This window comes from Hippocampus zosterae, chromosome 19 (assembly GCF_025434085.1).
Source record: "Hippocampus zosterae strain Florida chromosome 19, ASM2543408v3, whole genome shotgun sequence".
NCBI lineage: Eukaryota > Metazoa > Chordata > Actinopteri > Syngnathiformes > Syngnathidae > Hippocampus > Hippocampus zosterae.
Genome location: NC_067469.1, coordinates 1,963,857 through 1,982,744, shown reverse-complemented (window position 1 = coordinate 1,982,744; position 18,888 = coordinate 1,963,857). Strand labels below are relative to the sequence as shown.

At 48.1% G+C, this 18,888-nt stretch overlaps 1 protein-coding gene across 1 annotated transcript in view; it reads right to left on the bottom strand.

Annotated features, from left to right (window-relative positions):
• The window catches only part of LOC127591991 (forkhead box protein N3-like), a 42,103-nt gene extending 37,523 nt beyond the window's left edge, over positions 1 to 4,580 (bottom strand). The window contains exon 1 of the mRNA XM_052052335.1: positions 4,185 to 4,580. The gene's annotated coding sequence lies outside the window, so the exon portion shown is untranslated. The remainder of the gene's footprint in view (positions 1 to 4,184) is intronic.
• Positions 4,581 to 18,888: the final 14,308 nt, after the last annotated feature.

The following is an 18,888-nucleotide window of genomic DNA, read 5'->3' as shown; positions in this document are numbered from 1 at the left end:
GTTTGCATGTTCTCCCCGGGCCTGGGTGGGTTTTCTCCGGGTGCTCCGGTTTCCTCCCACATTCCAAAAACATGCGTGGCAGGCTGATTGAACACTCTAAATTGTCCCTAGGTGTGATTGTGAGCGTGGATAGTTGTTCGTCTATGTGTGCCCTGTGATTGGCTGGCAACCGATTCAGGGTGTACCCCGCCTACTGCCCGGAGACAGCTGGAATGGGCTCCAGCACCCCCCGCGACCCTAGTGAGGATCAAGCGGTACGGAAGATGAATGAACGAGCCGTTTGAAGACTCCCAAGAACTTGGGCTCCAAGATCTAAAAAAAACAGCAGTTCACTGGACTGGAGACTCTGCACGGTTACTGCGCAGGAACTCCTCGACTTCATCGGAGGTACGCTGTTGTCAGTTGTCATAGCAACCAAGGTCACGGCATCGACGCGAGGATTTACACCGGTGAAAAATGAGACGAGCGGAACCTGCGCCCAAGAGCGCAAACATCTTCGCTTTACTGGTGCTCGGGGGGGGGGGGGGGGGGGGGGTCACAAGGACATAATGGTGGGTCTTTGATCTATAAATCAAGCCTTTGAGAAAGAACGGATAAGCTGCTGCGCTCGAAGAGAAATATTCGATATTTGGACATGCGGTAAAAATAATATGTCAAGCTTGAAACGTGACCTTGGGAAGTACGGCACTGCGATAACTCGCGTTGCTCTTTTTGCGTTCCCTCCAAAGAGCCGAGACTCAATAATTGCCTCCACTGATGACATCTGGGGAGTGATGAGAATTATTTCATCGAGAGCGGAGCGGCTCAGGAGATTTCCATCAAAACGCACAATGCAATGATTTGTTTGGGATTTTTTTTTTTTTTTTTTTTGTGGTTCCTGATGGGTGTGAACCGCGTCTTTAATTAGTTTGACTATATTTGGCGAGTTTGGGTCTGTAGGGACTTAAACCCTTGACAACAGTGCAGTCCTCTGATCAAGAATTCTGGAGGATTGCTTTCGCTGTGCAACACGATAGCAGCTGTCAGCACAGCAAATTCAGACTTGCGTGTGACTCACTTGAGAATTTTCAAATCGAATTCAAAAAACATCGTGCAAAGACAGACAAAACAGTCGAATTTCATTTGTCACAAACAGGATCACGTGCATCACACACACACACACAACCTCCCGCTTGGTGTTTTTAAACATGTTCAGAGGTGATTCCAGGAAATCAAAAACTCACTAAAACTTGTGATCAAATGAGAGCCTAGGGGAAAAAAAAAAAAAGATGGAGGCGGACTGTCTTTGCCATCTGTTTGGAATAGTTGGTGACGAATTGAAAAAAATACTTTTATTTTTTTCTTCAAGCACGACGGAGAGATATCCTGCTTGATCATCATCAAATGCATCAAATATTCAAATATTTATTGTTGTTGGGGTTTTTTTTCCTCAGTTCTTTTTTCCCCATTACACCGGGGAACAATTTTTTTGCTGAGTTAGGTCTGAGAGAGAGAGTCAGCAGCCTGTTGCAGCAGTTCCGACTCACTTTTTCTTTGATTTCTTCCTACCCCCCCCCCTCCTTATCGTATTTGACACTAAATTGTCCCAAGGTGTGAGTGTGAGTGCGAATGGTTGTTTGTCTCTGTGTGCCCTGCGATTGGCTGGCAACCGATTCAGGGTGTCCCCCGCCTACTGCCCGAAGACAGCTGGGATAGGCTCCAGCACCCCCCGCGACCCTCGTGAGGATCAAGCGGCCCGGAAGATGAATGAATGAATGAATAATGAGTTCAGAGCATGTTTACATATTGTGCGTTTCATGAAGGATTAACATGTAATAGTAACAAAGATGCATTTCCTGCTTATGTTGGTTTAAAAAAAGATAAATGCATGGGAGGGGGGCCTTGAAAAACAATCGCGTCTAAAATCGCAATTGCAATTAATGCGATGAGATTATTTTCTCAAAAGTGCTTCGCTCCACCAATGTGTGACTGACAGCGAAAGTTGAACTAAAATCCATTCATTCATTCATTCATTCATTCATCTTCCGAGCCGCTTGATCCTCACTAGGGTCGCGGGGGGGTGCTGGAGCATATCCCAGCTGTCTTCGGGCAGTAGGCGGGGACACCCTGAATCGGTTGCCAGCCAATCACAGGGCACACAGAAACGAACAACCATCCACGCTCACACTCACACCTAGGGACAATTTAGAGCGTCCAATCAGCCTGCCGTGCATGTTTTTGGAATGTGGGAGGAAACCGGAGCACCCGGAGAAAACCCACGCGGACCCGGGGAGAACATGCAAACTCCACACAGGGAGGCCGGAGCTGGAATCGAACCCGGTACCTCTGCACTGTGAAGCCGACGTGCTAACCACTGGACGACCGGCCCGCCCTGAACTAAAATCCAAACTAAGAAATTCATCATATCGTAGCAGTGAAATTTCAGACAAGGATTCATGGTTCATAGATCATAATGGACCAGACCGGGGGGGGTTCTGCAGTCACAAATGATACAATCAGAAACATCAAAACAGCCATTTTTTGAGTATTGACTCTGAATAAATCATGGCCCGGCATCCGAGAAGCCGTCTGATGCTTTTATCCAAACACAGACTATTCAATTCATTCACACATGAATTATAGATCCATAATAGGGCTGCTTTAGCTGTGTTAGGGGAATCCGACAAACAACACTTGTAGTGAGAGCACTAACCCTCCGAGCCATCCATACCAATTATCTGTGTCTGGGGTGGAGTCTGAATTCAATATTCAATTTACACAACTTAATCTCACATCAGAGATTTCGGCTGGCAAAAAAAAAAAAAAAAAAATGCTGCTGTCTGAAGAATCATAAAAAAAATCAAACAACACCACTAAAAGCCTCCCTGAGAACGTGAAAAAGAGGCGATATGTGCAGAACGCCGCGCCACGGGGGTGTCCATTGAGAGGCAGCAAGAGGTGGAGGGCTTGAGGGCTCCATTGAGCGCAGCCATTGGGGGGGTCGCGGGGGGTCAATATGTGAATGAACGCTTGCCATGGAGGTGAATTATGAATGAGCGGCACTCTGAGCACTCCTGGAGGGGGGGGGCGCATCAGGCCTCGTCTCCTTCACTCCATCTCCGCCTTGCATTTCCCCCCCCCCCCCTGTCCTAAAATCTCGACCCTTCCTTCTGTTTCCATCTCTCGCCAGGGGATTACTCTCCGCATCTGCCTTATTCTTTGCTCATCATCTCGCTTTTTCCTTTCTGTGAACCCCCTCCTTGCTTCTTTTCTCCACACCAGGGGGGGGGCTGCCCGTCTGACATTCTTCCCCGACACACACACATCACAAATGGACACACGCGCAGAAGCAAAAAGCTCATGCAAAAAGCAAACAGTCCCGCACGTGCAGCGGCAGGGGGAGAGGGAGGGGGGGGCATGCATCAAGTGAAACAAACGCTCTCAGGCACTGACACAACCGCGCGCGCGCCCGCGCGCACGCGCATTTCTCCCAGCTGTTCTGCTGGCCGCAGAGAATGTGCGCGTGTGTATTCGTGTGCGTGTAATCCAATGTGCTGCTGCTCAGCCTGTGCCACGCTTGCTCCTCTGTTGCTGTGCGTTTGATCAGATCTGCCTCCCTCAACCTGTTTGCCGTCTGAAACACACACACGCACGCACGCACGCGCATGCACACGTGCGCGCGCGCGCACCAAAAGAGACGGAAGCCCTCTCTCCAACTTCGGAAGCGGCATTTGCTGTCACTCAAGTTTCCGGAGAAAAGAACATTCTTTTCGAGGGCCGTTCAGGCGCCCTGACACCAGACACCCAAAACACACGAGTGAGCGCGAGGTTCGATGGTGCGATTAGATTCGACCGTCGTTGAAGGAAATGCATTTCGCTTGAGTCACCGCAGGCGCTGACTTGAGTTCCCAGCAGGGAAGTGCGTGTTTTTTTAGTTTGTTGTAGGAGTTAAGTATCCGCTCCTTTGGACCCCTTCACTCCAGTTTTGAGTGGTCAGCTCTCTTTCCACTTTAGCCCCCTCTTCTTTTTTTTTTTGAGCGTTATGGAAAGAAGCAAACGACTATGCACGCGTGATCCGCACACACTTTAAAGTGCCCTCGCACACCTCCCACCGTGCCCTTTAAGCGCAGTCGCGGTCTTGAAGCGCATGTCAACAACCACGCGTACGTTCACTCGCGCACAAACCAAAAGAGCCAGAAAGTCACCTTAGGATCCTGCTGCGTTCCAGGCGAGCCGCTTTTCACTCTCTTCCTACCCTCTGTCAGACTTTTCTCGCCGCCCTCCTTCCGTCCGTCCGTCTTTTCTCCCCGTATATCCGTCCGTCCTTGCTGGCTCTCTCTCCGTCCCCCACCCCCCCTCTTCGCCTCGGTGCTCGGTCACTTTCCAGCGTTTTTCCCGAGTGCTTCCATGTCCGCCCCGCCAGTCGTTTCTACCGCCGAGGGAGCGCGTACGCACTGACACGCACACACATGCATACACACACACACACGCGCGCACGCCAGCCGCTACGTTCCAATGCACTCTCTCACTCTCTCTCCACTGCCGAGCTCGGCGAGTGTTTGTGCGCGTGTGTACGTGGGCGCGCGGTTGTGTGCGTGGTGGTTTCTCTGCTCCCTCCGCCCCGCCCCTCTCCGATCAGCAGCGGACTTCCACGAAAGTAAGCCCCGGGTCCTAGCGCTAGGTGGGTTCACTGAAAGAATGCGATTGCGCATATGATGTTATGCCCAAGATCGTCTCTTGATCTAAAGTTGAACAATTCTCTGTTTAATCAGAATAAACAGAAGCAGGCGAGGTGTTAATTTTGCTGATGCAAAGCTGTTAAAATGTGTCTCCAGAAGGAGTGTGTCGATTAGGGTGAGATCGGCCGATATCTATTCCGATACTGATCGCATGGAAAAGCTTCACATTTTTCAATTTTAGAGCCATTCACTACGAATCACGTACTATTCAGACGGTCACAATCGGAACGCGATCAATCGTCCAGAAATGTTTTTTTCCCCTTCTCATTATGAGCGCTCTACAAGGAAGTAAAAGAAGGAAAATATTGAGTGTGCCGGGACGGATTTTTTTTAGTCATTTTTTTATCTTACCAAAACTAGTATTGTAAACGAATGACGGTACAAATTCATTTTTCCTTTTGATTTTGGGAAATGATGTATGTTTCAGTTTGTAATCGTTGCGTATGTAAAGGAGTTGAATCAGAACTTATTTCTATACTGCACAACAGTTTAATATGAGACTTGTGTTGAAAATGATGGGAATGAGGAAACAGGTTACCTCAAATTGAATGTAATTTCAATCCAGTTCCCTTTCACCATTTACATGAAAAACACACATTGAGTATGACCCAGGGGTTGTTATGGCAACGGAAATCATCATACAATTTTCGATGGAGGATGAGCGAATACTGTCATTAAATTTCAGCTCGGCCTCATCTGTTTTGTACATTTGTAAATCTCTGTGGAAATGGCATAAATCAAAATAAACAGAATATGGAGACTGTGATGTTTAACCGCACCTTTGTATTTTTAGGAACGGTGGTAGAGACCCTAAATAACTATCTTTGGAGGATTGTAACGCTGTTGATATAGCCGTCTTGTGGAGCATCCGGTTTTGTTTTGGTTTAAGATTTGATAGCAGAGTGACTCCTCTTAAATAACTCGATCTTTGGTGCAGCTAACCTCTTCCTCATTTCTCCTGCTCGCCCCCTCCCCTCCCTCCCTCCCTTTTCCCACAGAGCGTCATCAAGTTGCCATAGTAACGGCCTGCCTATGGGAGGCAGCGAACAGATCATTAACGACCAGGGGACCCAGAAATTGAAGGACACGACCCCCCCCAACCCCACCCCCGCTTTTTTTCTTCTTCTTGAAGAACACAGGAAGTGGGAAAGCTTGACCACTTTCTGTGTTAAATAGCCAGAGCAGCTCAAGTGAGGGAAAGAGTCTTTGGAGAGCAAATAAGAGTCCTTGAGCTCCATTTAAGCCCTTGAAAAAGATATATGATGCATATGCACTTTTCAAGTATGTGGCTAAAAATATAAGACTTGATTAGATGTACAGGATCGAAACAAGTGCGTCGGGAAATCTTTCACACAAGCGCGCCTTGCATGATTTCTAATTCATTGGCATAACAACATGGCAGTCACTCGATGAAAAATGACAGTAAAGCACTCCAAATGTGTTGTTGTTGTATTCATAGGTGGGGAAGTAGGAAGAACAAACCGCAGCAAATTAGAGTTAAAAGAAGGAAGCACAAAACACAACAGTGCAAACGGTATTGCTGGGTCAGGATCAAAGAGAATGTGTGCATAGGGGAACAAAAAGCACTGCTTGAGTTGTCAAATACAGTTTCCCCCGTTCTGTAATATTAGCGGGAGGTCGAGTGTGTTTGTCCGTAAAGGCCTCTTCAAACAGCAGATTGTAATACCTTCTCTTTTGGCTTCTGGATTTTTTTTTTTTTCTGTAGTCATTGGCAGATAGTTTCGGGGCTTCTATACAGTCAAGTCAAGTCAAAAGTATTTCTAGAGCACTTTCAAACAGCCATCGTTGCATACAAAGTGCTGTACATGGAGCGATTTAACATACACAATAAACAGTAAGACGAATCGGTAATAAAGGCGGTAGAAAGCACCAAGCAGTTAAAATCAAGAACAAAATCTAAGTCATGCTGAGTCGAACACCAAAGAATACAAGTGAGCTCTTGCAATGTTTCTGTCATTAACTGCGACTGTTTTCTTGGATGTGCCCATTCAACTCGTCTGTGGCAAAGTACACCAGGGATTTATGTCTTCAAGGCATTTGAAATGTCGTCGTGGTTGTGCGTAATGTCTGTGAAATATCGATGCCCATTTTGCATTTCTCAGTGGCGCTGTTGCTTGATTTTCACCCATAGACAGTATTCGGGTTTTCATGTTGGTTACACCTTTAACTCATCTTCCGTACCGCTTGATCCTCACTAGGGTCGCGGGGGGTGCTGGAGCCTATCCCAGCTGTCTTCGGGCAGTAGGCGGGGGACACCCTGAATCGGTTGCCAGCCAATCGCAGGGCACACAGAGACAGACGAACAACCATTCACGCTCACACTTACACCTAGGGACAATTTAGAGTGTTCAATCAGCCTGCCACGCATGTTTTTGGAATGTGGGAGGAAACCGGAGCACCCGGAGAAAACCCACGCAGGCCCGGGGAGAACATGCAAACTCCACACAGGGAGGCCGGAGCTGGAATCGAACCCGCTACCTCTGCACTGTGAAGCCGACGTGCTAACCACTGGACTACCGGGCCGCCCTACACCTTTAACTCGAGTAAATATTATCGCCATGGGCAAACCCAAAATTTGAAACTATGCATAAGCAATATTAACATTATTATGAGCGAATTAGTAGTATGGCACACCTGGTCAATGAAAGCCATCTTGGGACCTTTGCTCACTTGAAAGTTGCGCATCGAGTTCTTACAAAGTTCATCTTTTCATGCAAAATGTTCTATTTTCCGGCAAAAAAAAAAAAAAAAAAAAACAAGATCTGATTCACTGATCCAATTCTTTTTAGAAGCAACTTGGCAACATTTCATGCGCATAATTAGGAAGCAAAATTAGACACTTCAGATCCACAATTGCAGCTGGTTGTCCTTTCTTTCTGTCCGTCTTTCTATTTCACAGAGCTCACGATTAGCAAAACGCGACTCCCGAGAGAGGGGCTTTCTGTGCCGTGGTGCCCTGACTCCTCACATTTCAATACGACGACGATACTGGCAAACATTTGCGTGTTTCCATCACGCCAGCTGCGCTTTGCGTGCTAAAACAAACTACGGCGCTCATTCTGCGAGGATTACGTTTTAGAGATTAAGGCTAATGGTAACTGGTTGAAATGGACTGAAATGCTGAGTGCGCCACTCCGCTTGTGCACTTTGTGTCAAACAGCACACTCCCCCCCCAAAAAAAAACAACATTCAGGTCACAAATAAGTTAGTGGCCTGGGAGGAGCGCGCTTGCTTGTCGACGCAGAATTTTTCCACTCTGTAATCACGTTCCGTATGTGACAGGAAGCAGGCAGGCGTACGGGCTGTCAATCAGACGGGCTCTTTGTTGGCTCTTGTTTGTGTCTTTCTGCACTTTTTTGGCTGTCACTTTTTGTTTTATTCATGTCTTCAAGCCTTCAGGTTTGACAAGGAAAAGATTTTCATTGCGGGGGAGGGCAAAATAAAGAACCGCAGGAGCCTCGTTTCTCACACGTGCGCCGCATGACGCCATTTTGCGCCTTTCACTTAGGTGGACCGCACTTCCGAAGCATGACTTCGATATGGAGGCATTTAAACATTCATTCATTCATTCATTCATTCATTTTCCGTACCGCTTGATCCTCACGAGGGTCGCGGGGGGTGCTGGAGCCTATCCCAGCTGTCTCCGGGCAGTAGGCGGGGGACACCCTGAATCGGTTGCCAGCCAATCACAGGGCACACAGAGACGAACAACCATCCACGCACACACTCACACCAAGGGACAATTTAGAGTGTTCAACCAGCCTGCCGCGCATGTTTTTGGAATGCGGGAGGAAACCGGAGCACCCGGAGAAAACCCACGCAGGCCCGGGGAGAACATGCAAACTCCACACAGGGAGGCCAGAGCTGGAATCGAACCCGGTACCTCTGCACTGTGAAGCCGACGCGCTAACCACTGGACTACCGGGCCTGGCATTTAAACATTCCTCCGAAAAAGAAGATTGCTTCCCAAACGCACCTGCGCACCACCACATGGATCGATAGTAATCCAAGCGGCGGGAGCCGTTTGTTTTTGTAAAGTGTGCGCGCCAACCGGTGAGTGACATTTCCACTCATGCATGCGTGCAACATTATCCATTTTGCTGCGGCCGGAGTCGCTCGCACACCACGGCGACTGACCGCACGCACTGGTGCAGACCAACTGACACGCCAACTTAAACAAACGGACAAGAACGCACTTGAACAACACGCTCAGGGCTCTGACAAGCAAAGTTTCCTGTTGGGCCGAGCGCCCTTCTCTTCTTCGCTGAGCACAACTCACAGGGCTCCAGGCTGCAGGAGGCAGGGGGGAGTGGGGGGGGGGGGGTGATTCAACACTGTCCCCTACCAAGGTCTCCGTTTCTGGGGAAGGCAGCTCGCAGCAGCTGGCTAGGCTGGAGTCCTCTGCGTGCCGACTCTCAGCTATCAGCTGTCTCGTCTGGCCAATCGCAATCAACGATGCTTCGGATGAATTGACTTATCATTATTTATTTTTATTTATTTTTTTAATAAATGCCATTCCGTTCAAGCGTTCAATTCGTTGTTGACAAGAAGGAAGCCGGTGGTGGTCAACAGACCTCCAAAAACGCCCGCCGGGTTGATTTTCGTTCCCCCAAAGGCACTTGACTAATTAACATTCGATTTGAGAACTCTGGAGTTTAAAATATTCGGGTATTACGGCAAGCAATTAGCACGCGAAAAGCTCAGGTGACTTTTCTTGGAACTTTTTTTGTTCAATATTATTTGAACCGGCGGCCCGGTAGTCCAGTGGTTAGCACGTCGGCTTCACAGTGCAGAGGTACCGGGTTCGATTCCAGCTCCGTGTGGAGTTTGCATTTTCTCCCCGGGCCTGCGTGGGTTTTCTCCGGGTGCTCCGGTTTCCTCCCACATTCCAAAAATATGCGTGGCAGGCTGATTGAGCACTCTAAATTGTCGCTAGGTGTGAGTGTGAGTGCGAATGGTTGTTCGTCTGTGTGTGCCCTGTGATTGGCTGGCAACCGATTCAGGGTGTCCCCCGCCTACTGCCCGGAGACAGCTGGCTCCAGCACCCCCCGCGACCCTAGTGAGGATCAAGCGGCTCGGAAGATGAATGAATGAATGAATTATTTGAACCCAGTTTTAATGGATGCACCACTAGGCAATATGCTACTTTCACCATTAGCAGTGAATCAGACTAACCTTGTCAGCTATGCGGCCCTTATATTAAGCTAGACGAAACCTCATATCGTTCTGGATGTAGGAAGTGTGGGGGTGGGGTGGGTGGGGGGGTTGCAGTATCGGCATATCGTGCATGTATAGACACATGGGATCTGACCACTTAACTTTGTGTGCTCTTTGCAGTCGTCAGCAATCCCGATCAGCACCTCACCAACACCCCCCCCAACCCCCACCCCCACCCCCTCCCCAACCTCCTTATCCTTGGCAACAGAGCCAGCGGTGTCATATAGCCGAATCGTCTTTTAACAGCATCCATTTGTTCCATCTGCTTCCTGAAACAAACTCATACGGCTTTTACAAACTGTGATGGAAGACGGCAGTCATTTCATGCTGAGGGCCAGTTTACAGGGGGCGCCGATAGCATCAAAGCAGTTGCGCGAATCGTGGCAAAGATGCGCGCGGCTGGGATAAACTGTTGCAAATGAAACAAGCGATCGGATTAAGTCATTGGAATAAAAGGTCAGCAGGAAAGAAAAAAAAAAAGACTTTTTCCCACTTGACTCTCACGCATCCTCATTTAGTCTCATCTATCGCACTGCGCTGTCTTTTCCTCCTCTCTCCCTCTGCCTCACTGTCCCTGGGTGGGATGAGTCATCCAACAGAAGAAGAGAAAGGAGAGGAGAGTCGCGCGTGCGTGCGTGTGCTGCGTCGCACGCGTGTCTGTTTGTGCGCACGTGTTGTCATTCCTCCTGAGGTGCTGTGCCCTTCACACTCAGCATCTTCGTCAAGCGGCAACACAAACGAATACGGTCCAAAGGTATGCAGAGATTGCACCAAAAAAAAAAATTAAAAAACGCTCTTTTCCTTTTTTTTTTTTTTTTTTTAAATCGCCACAAAACGACTCTCACGAACTCTGACCGTGGCCACATCAAGTGTCTCGGATCGGATTTCAGCAAGGGCGTTACAATTGGCGCGTGTTTAAAAAAAAAATAGTGGTGGAGCGGTGACCCCGTTGACCTCCAGCGGATTGGTTTGATGAGCGTTCCGAATGATGAAAAGTGAGGCGCAAATAAAAAGTACTTACTGAAAACTAATCCCTCCAAGCACGCAAATCTCATCATGGACGTAGAATGAGAATGCAAGCAATAGATTGGCCGTGCAATAGGATCGGCATTCTACTCTGTCCATTTTTTTTGTGGGGGTTGTTACTGAGGACCTAGATGGAGGATTACCTGACGCAAGATCATCAAAACGTCCCCCCCCCACCCTCAGTCGCAAATCTAAAGACGAACACGACTTGGAAACATATGTAACTTCACAGACACTCCTTATGTCAGCATGACAACTCCGAATTCCCCTCTAATTCCTGAACATCATAAAACTGGTTCTCAACAGCAACAGCGCTTATAAAAGTATTTAATTTGGTGAAATATTTTATTCCCCTAAGTAGCATTTTACATGCCTCATAAACACTTCATCACATTAACTCTCACATCGCACTCCGGTAATACGAAAGCGTGCGCTGGCGCTTTTATACAGACACGTTCTGCAGCTTGTGCAAGTATCAATATGCAAAATGCATATGCACCAATACAATCATACATATTAATAGTTTCCAAAGATAAGCCCAATGGGCTCCGAGATGCAACAAACACATCTTGACATCTAAAAGCTTCACTATATTTTCGATGAGTGACACCTTAGTGCCGCCCATCACCCCCTTCAATAATAACCAGTCTCTTCGACACCGCGTGGACATCAATTCATCCAGCGCAGCGTTTAGATCACGGACGTACTGTATGCCGGCCGGGCATGAAATGCATTCAAAGTCACTCAACTAACCGGTCGTCCTCACGAGTGCATTACTGTCAATCCCGTAAATACTCTTTAAAAGGTGCAGCCAAAACCCATGGCGGGGGTGCGATTGCCTCTCGGCAAAGAGATGCAACACAAAAAGGCTTTTCTTCCAAGAGACTGTAGGAGCGGATGACCCACTTAATTGAACAATTTGGGGCGGCGGTGTATATGTGTGTGTGTTTGTTAGTGCACGTGCATAAAGGCCTCCCGGTGCCTGGAGACAAGCAATAAACAAAACCAACAAGCTTATGGTATTGCGGAGATGTGTCATGATGGGCTGTCTTGCAAGATTTGTATAGGCATGTGTGTGTGTGTGTGTGTGTGTGTCTTGCATGTCCTCCACTTTATGAGTTTTTTTTTCCCTACATTTCCATCAGGGAGCGGCCCGGTAGTCCAGTGGTTAGCACGTCGGCTTCACAGTGCAGAGGTACCGGGTTCGATTCCAGCTCCGGCCTCCCTGTGTGGAGTTTGCATGTTCTCCCCGGGCCTGCGTGGGTTTTCTCCGGGTGCTCCGGTTTCCTCCCACATTCCAAAAGTGAGGATCAAGCGGTACGGAAGATGAATGAATGAATGAATGACTTTCCATCAGGGGAAAAAAACTCCACAATGATAGTTTTGCTATTCTTTGTGTGGTTTTATAATGTTTGTGTTTCATTCATGAAGTTTCAATTGTGATTAAAAACAATTTAGCTGCCCGTTGGTCAACGGCAAAGCAGACGGCGGGTATCTACGAAGGCGATTCGAAACATGTCTTGGATTCCCGTCTTTTCCCAAATGAAAGTCTTCTTTGCTTTCCTCGATCTTTGCGTGGAAAACGTCACGCCGCCAAGCTATCCCGATCTTCATGCGATTTTTACAATTGAGAACAGCTTCAGAAAGTCACCGCCAATGTCATTACAAGTGAAAGAAAAGTTGAAGATTCTTTCTCCTCGGGTCTTATTTTCTTCCCCCCCACCCCCGCCCCAATCACTGGCACTCTCCCCTCTCGCTCGCCGCTGCCATCGAGCGCCACTTTCATCTCCCTTTATAAAGCCATGAAACATCCAGCGCTGTCATAAATCCTGCAATGGATCGCCGTAATGACCATGAGCTGACTGACGAATGGACGACAGCGGGAGTTGGAACAATCGCGGGCAACGGCGCGCCAAATGCGGGGGGGGTCAAGGCTGCCGCTGTGTTTGGTATGCAGCGCCACAAAGCCGCGTGCAAATACAGTCGTAAGTGCAATGGAGCTCATCTCACCTGAACAGGCTGACATTCACAGTGCGCAAGGCGTATTTCAAATGGTACACAAACCAAAGGCAGGCTGAAACCAGCACTAATGGGCTTCCATTTTCCAAGTCCTGCAAAGCTCCGATAAGTCATACAGCTTGACATAAATATCACTTCTGTATCATCGAAATACAGGCTCTTGTGTCTGCTTTCCACTCACGGTGGAGGACATTGTTTTTTTGGGGGCGAGGGGTTCCCCTGGGCTCTGTACTTGGAACAGTGTTGTTTGTCACACAAAAAAAAAATAATGCTCAAAAATGGGATTCCTTTGCCATCCTATTATTATATGGAAGTGCTTATTTTATTTATTTTTTACATTCGACATTGCAATTTTTGGGAGCAGTGAAGACTGCACATGCATTTGGACGTCCATCTGTAGCGATGGTCACTTTTCATTGAAATGTTGAGACGTCCGCAGGGCGCATAAGGACTGAAAGTGACAAATCAATTTTTCGCAAATGACATTTGAGAGTTGATTGATCATGCATCACAAAAGTAAAAGAATTTTATTTGTGCAATCTGTTGCGCCATTGTTGTCTCGTTAAAGGGCATCACTGTACTAAAAGCTAAATGTCACCCCCCAGAAAGGTAAGTTCAAGCATGACACGGTATAAGAGCAAAATGGTGTTCAATATCATTGTTAAATGTGAAGTAATCATCACTTGGTGCGGAGTGCACGCTGTCGTCTGGCACGGTTCTTGGTCTTTACTTTTTTTGGGGGGGGGGGGGCAACGACCTTGTCATTTTCGCAAAGACAAAACTCTGTTTGCCAAAGAGCGTTCTTCATAGCAATTTATAAATCAACTCCAGACAGTATTATTGTTATAGGCCTCTAAAAAACTCATCTGGGCATAAAATATTTCAATTACACGGCTTTTTTTTTTTTTTTTATGTTGACAACTATTTTTATGAGTTTACCAACTCAAATGAAAGTGACAATTAAAAGTGACACATTCAGCAGCTTGTTGTAAATCACAGTGCGGGAAGGTGTTGATTATGGATGTATGCTTTTCTCCCCCCCCCGAAGTCAGACAGTATTTGCTTCAAAATGCTTTTTGCTGCGCAGACGTCAAGTGTGTCCCCATTGAGAAACGGCCGGCCCTATCGGCAGCGCCCCGGGCTGTACATCACTGTGACCTTTCTGAGCAGCGCCGCAGTCCCACGCCTTTGTTTGGCCCGACGGGCTCCGCACAAAGACACTTTTGACCAAGAACAGAAGACGGAGGACAGAAGATGTCGAGATAACAGCAAAGCGGCGGGGAATGAATGGATTAAGGACTGCGGGTCCGCTCTAATGGCCCCTGTGTGTTTTGTAATTAGGAGCGGTGTCAAGAGATGCGGGGATGGAGATCGGGGAAGGGAGTTGGTCAGGCAGCTGAGAACGAGGCCATGAGAGAAAGGAAATCAGAGCGAGGACAGATATCCAGACAGATGGAATAAAGCCAAAGAGACGGGGTGAGGAGGTGTGGGGACGGGGGTGTAAGGGAAAATAGAGAAGAATAGATTATGGGCAGATTAAGAGAGGACTCCAGGGGTTGACTTCTAAAGAAATCCAAATGATGGCACTGCGATCCTCTGATCAGTAATTGATCTTTTGTCATTGGGTCTTGAGAATGTTCCGTGTACCCGGAAAGTACATATGGTAGTAATGTCAGTCAAATAAATATTTGGGTTGGAAAAAAAAACCCTTACAGGCCATTAAAAATAAAATGAAGAATGGTTTGTACGGCGGTAACGAGTCTTTCTCGTGCACAAACTAGTTCATTGCGCATCGTTTGTAACCTCAAAATGTCGTACGTCGGCCTTGTTTGAACGAGGACCCCCTCGATGCAGTCTGAAGGCCGCGGTCATTCAAAATCAGAGCAGTCCGCATCACTTCTCCTTACGTCACTGACAAGGGAAAGTAAATGCTGCATCTCCGTGTTTCCGCTGCTTCGATGATATTTAGATACGGGACACGCCTTCGAGCCGTTTTCTACTTCCCGCATTGAAGGGATCAAACAACAAAAATGAAGGGGAACGAGTACAGTTCCATGCCATCGTTTAAAACCGCTGCTAACTGTGCTTTGGGAGGCAGGCCCCCCCCAACACCCCCCGGTGGTCTTTTTTCATCAGCGGCTCATCACTTTGTTGGCCTCGTTTGCGCGGGAAGGTTTTGTAATGCAAACTCGGGGGGGGGGGGGGGGGCGCAGACGCCGCAAATGGGACTCATTCGTATCCATCGCCAAGCAACGTTGCCTGATTGCTTTGCACGCATTGGCGCGACCGACGGCAGATGTTCCAAAGCAAGGTGTGCCAACCTAAATAACACTTTCAACTGCGAGTCCCTGCACATGGACACGCGGACATTCACCACGAAGCCCAGCGGATGCCTGGTAAAGCTCTCATGCTGGCGCTCAGAAGGGAATAATGGCGACAATGCCTCCCCAGTTACCATGGCAATCTTGCAATATTTCCACGACAGCCTTTTGTAATTCATGTGAGCGTTAATCAAAAATATCAGACGGACGCAGCCGTCAATGGAGCTCCCTGACTTCACCTTCATGGAAGCCAAAGTTAAATTTGGCAATACCACCAAATAACGACGAGGCACACAAAGACGAATGCTCGTTTTCGCGTGTGGTTCTTTACACACAATTCCACGCAATACAGTAAATATGTATCATATGCAAAAGATGCGATGGGCGTGACCGGGGCAGCAATACAAGTGGGTGAGGCGGCTCAGTCAGAGACTTGACGCTCGTCTTCCAAACGGAGGCGGCGGTCAGTCTTTGATGTTGATGCGAACAAATAGAAGGGAGCCAAAATGAGTAGAATGGATGATTATCTACCACCGAGAGGCCCTCTCATGGAAGGGTGCCTGCCTCTCTGATTTGCTTCCAATTGGGTGGTGAGGGGGTGGAGGGTTGGGGGGGGGGTGGCGGGGGACTGAGGAAGATGGAGACAGAGCGGAGTAGGCCCGCCACAAAAAAGAATGAATCCTGGTCATTTACGAGTCTCGTTCTCCATCCAAATACTACCATGAGATATATTTGCGGGTCAAGAATCTTCCTGGTACGTTTCAAAAATCGAAATCGAATACTACCATGAGGTTTATTTGCGGGTCAAGAATCTTCCTGGTACGTTTCAAAAATCGAAATCGTGCAACGTTGTCAGTGTGCTGAAAAGAAATGTGCAAAGACACGCACACATGAAACTCTCAACCATGCTAAAAAAAATAATGAAACCCTCTTTAATGGGTAGCGCTTAAGACAGTTAGCCACTGTTCATTGTGCAAATGACACAAGACTGTCAATCATGATATTTGCCCACAAAAAGTTTCTCGCCGCCGTTGGCATCATGACTTCATTATCTGATGACAGTTCCAACTTTGAGAATGTTCAAACCTGGAAACCAAGCTTCTTGAACGACTTTCAGATCCAAGTTATACATCTCAGGAACTGAGATTACATTTTCCGGGAGATGACTCCGTTTCATTCCAAGGGGACGAGCCAAGACACAAATAATGATCCAACGATATGTGTACTACTCAATTCCATGCGAGGGGAGTGCAGGTGACTTGACTGTTACAAAAATTCCACACAATAGAGTCGCCCATGCGGAATAATCCCGGTTGAAAATCCAGCGGCAACGTCTTTTTTCTTTTTTCCTTTTCTATTGACGCTGCCGCGGCGGCTAATGAGCGTTGGGGGTGTTGGCTGCTAAAAGTTGTAATTAGTTAGCGATGCCACATCTGCTGAAGGGCAGTCATCATTAATGAACATCAGCAGCCCTAATGGAGCATAAAATGACACTCGGAATTACAAGATGTCGCGACCAACAAGGGACGGGACACGTCAGTCAGTTGCAACTTTCTTCGGCTTGAGTTTGGAAAGACAATGCCGAGCGTGTTCTTTGTCTCCGGAGATCGTTCCGTCTTCACGTCTTTGTGGACCGTGACGGACTTTTCAGCCTTCCAAAATCCAAACTTTGGAAGTGGACAGGCGTGAATCCCAAAATGGGCCGACCAAAACACAGCCCTATTTCCAAATGAGTCTTGTGATGTTGTTTAAAGCTAACCGAAATACCGTACTAGCGTGATGCACTTGTGTAAGCCTTTGGCCTCAATCCCGCAGCGAGAGGTTCTTGGGACTCCAGAGACCAGCAGCTTCAAATACCCGCTTGCTGCTCATCATTATATTTTTAATAGCTGTGCTCTTAACATAGTCAATGTGCCCGATACAAACTTCCTGTTTACCCCGTGAGTCGCACAGAGTCGCCTGGTGAGCCCCCCCAACTTGGACTTATGTTCTGATATCAGCACCGTCTCTGCAGAAGCGCACGGAGCAGCATTTGGTCTCTTCCTCGCTGTGTCTCGTATTTCATTCCCATACGAGCGCAACGTGAGCACCCATGCACCAATTCCCTCTTTCGGTCTTTTGATACCATACAGAAGGATGGCATAATGTGACACGAAGGGCAGCTGGGAGGGAAGTGACAAGACTGCTCCGCTTGGCCACGCTCTGCTGTTTTACCCCATGCGGCGGCGCACGACGCAGGCAGGAGTGATATAATTAGAATGGAAATTACAGAAAGTTACAGGCGAGCTAAATCCCCCCCCCCCCACACCACCACCACTTCCCCGCCCCGCTCCTTCCCTCCCTCCTCCACTCTCCTATCCACAGTCCCCCCCCCCCCCCCCACCCACCTCGTGTATCGCGTGGCTAAAAATGTCCCGGGCAACGCCAGTGGATGTATCACCATAGCAACAGCCTTCTTCTGCACTCTATTTTCAGACTGAAAAGGGAGAACCATCCAGAGAGAGCGAGAGAGAGAGAGAGCCTGAAAGAGGGAGGGAGGCAGAGAAATGCAAACATTGCCATTTCTGTAGAAATGGATACATTATTCAAGTCAAGGAAAACATCTCGGTGGGAGCCCGGGCAGACGGGAGGTGGGTTTTTGCAGGGGCGCCTGCTTGTCAGGGCTAAACTGAACCGTCTTGAGGGCATCGGTGTGACGGTCGTACAAGGACAATGGGGGTGCAGTGGGGATGACTTCCACATTTCAGCGGAGGTCAATGCTGAAGCGTTCGCCGGCCGCCAGAGATGTTAACATCAATGCATCAAACGTGATGACTCTGGCGAGCCATCGCGGCACTGGCTTCTATTTTAATCAATCACGCACGGAACGCCATGACGATGAAGCGCCTTGAAAAGTGAGTCATCATTATGGAGGAAAGAAAGTAATTTGTAAGGGTAAGGGGGGTGGGGGTCGAGGGGGGGGGCAGGCTTCAATGAATCTGTATTGTGTCAAGGGCAAAAGTGTGCTAATATGAGTCAAATTGTGAGTCAAGCCCGCCCGTGTAAAAGGTCTCAAAAATGCTCCGCAGGAGGAATTCGTGACAGAAACACTCCGTTCCGATGCGCACGGCCTCCTCGTGAGTCGGATATATTCTAATTCGGTGTGCTTTCTTCGGCCTGACAGCTGAGAATTACATGCGGAGTATGAAGACAAAAGCTCCGCATGTCACTCTTTTGGTCCATACACTCTCACACGTGTCCATCTCCTAATGTTCCTTCCAGCTCCCCCCGGGGGTCTGATTGAGCCAGCTGGGAGGCATGGATCTTTCTCTATTGATCCGCCTCCTGAATCACTTATCCTTTTTCCGATGGCCTTCATCACCGCGTTGAGGTTTTAGCACTCACGGCATGTATTTATTTCCCGACTTGTGGCGCCAAAATGGCTCGGGTTCGAAAATAAATAAATAACAACGCAGCTCGGCGAATGAATAAATTCGAATAATTTTGACAGCGAAGACCTCGTTAAGTGGAAGGCTCCAATTTTGTCAGACAGGAAATGACAAGAGATCAAGAGGAGGGAAAAGAGG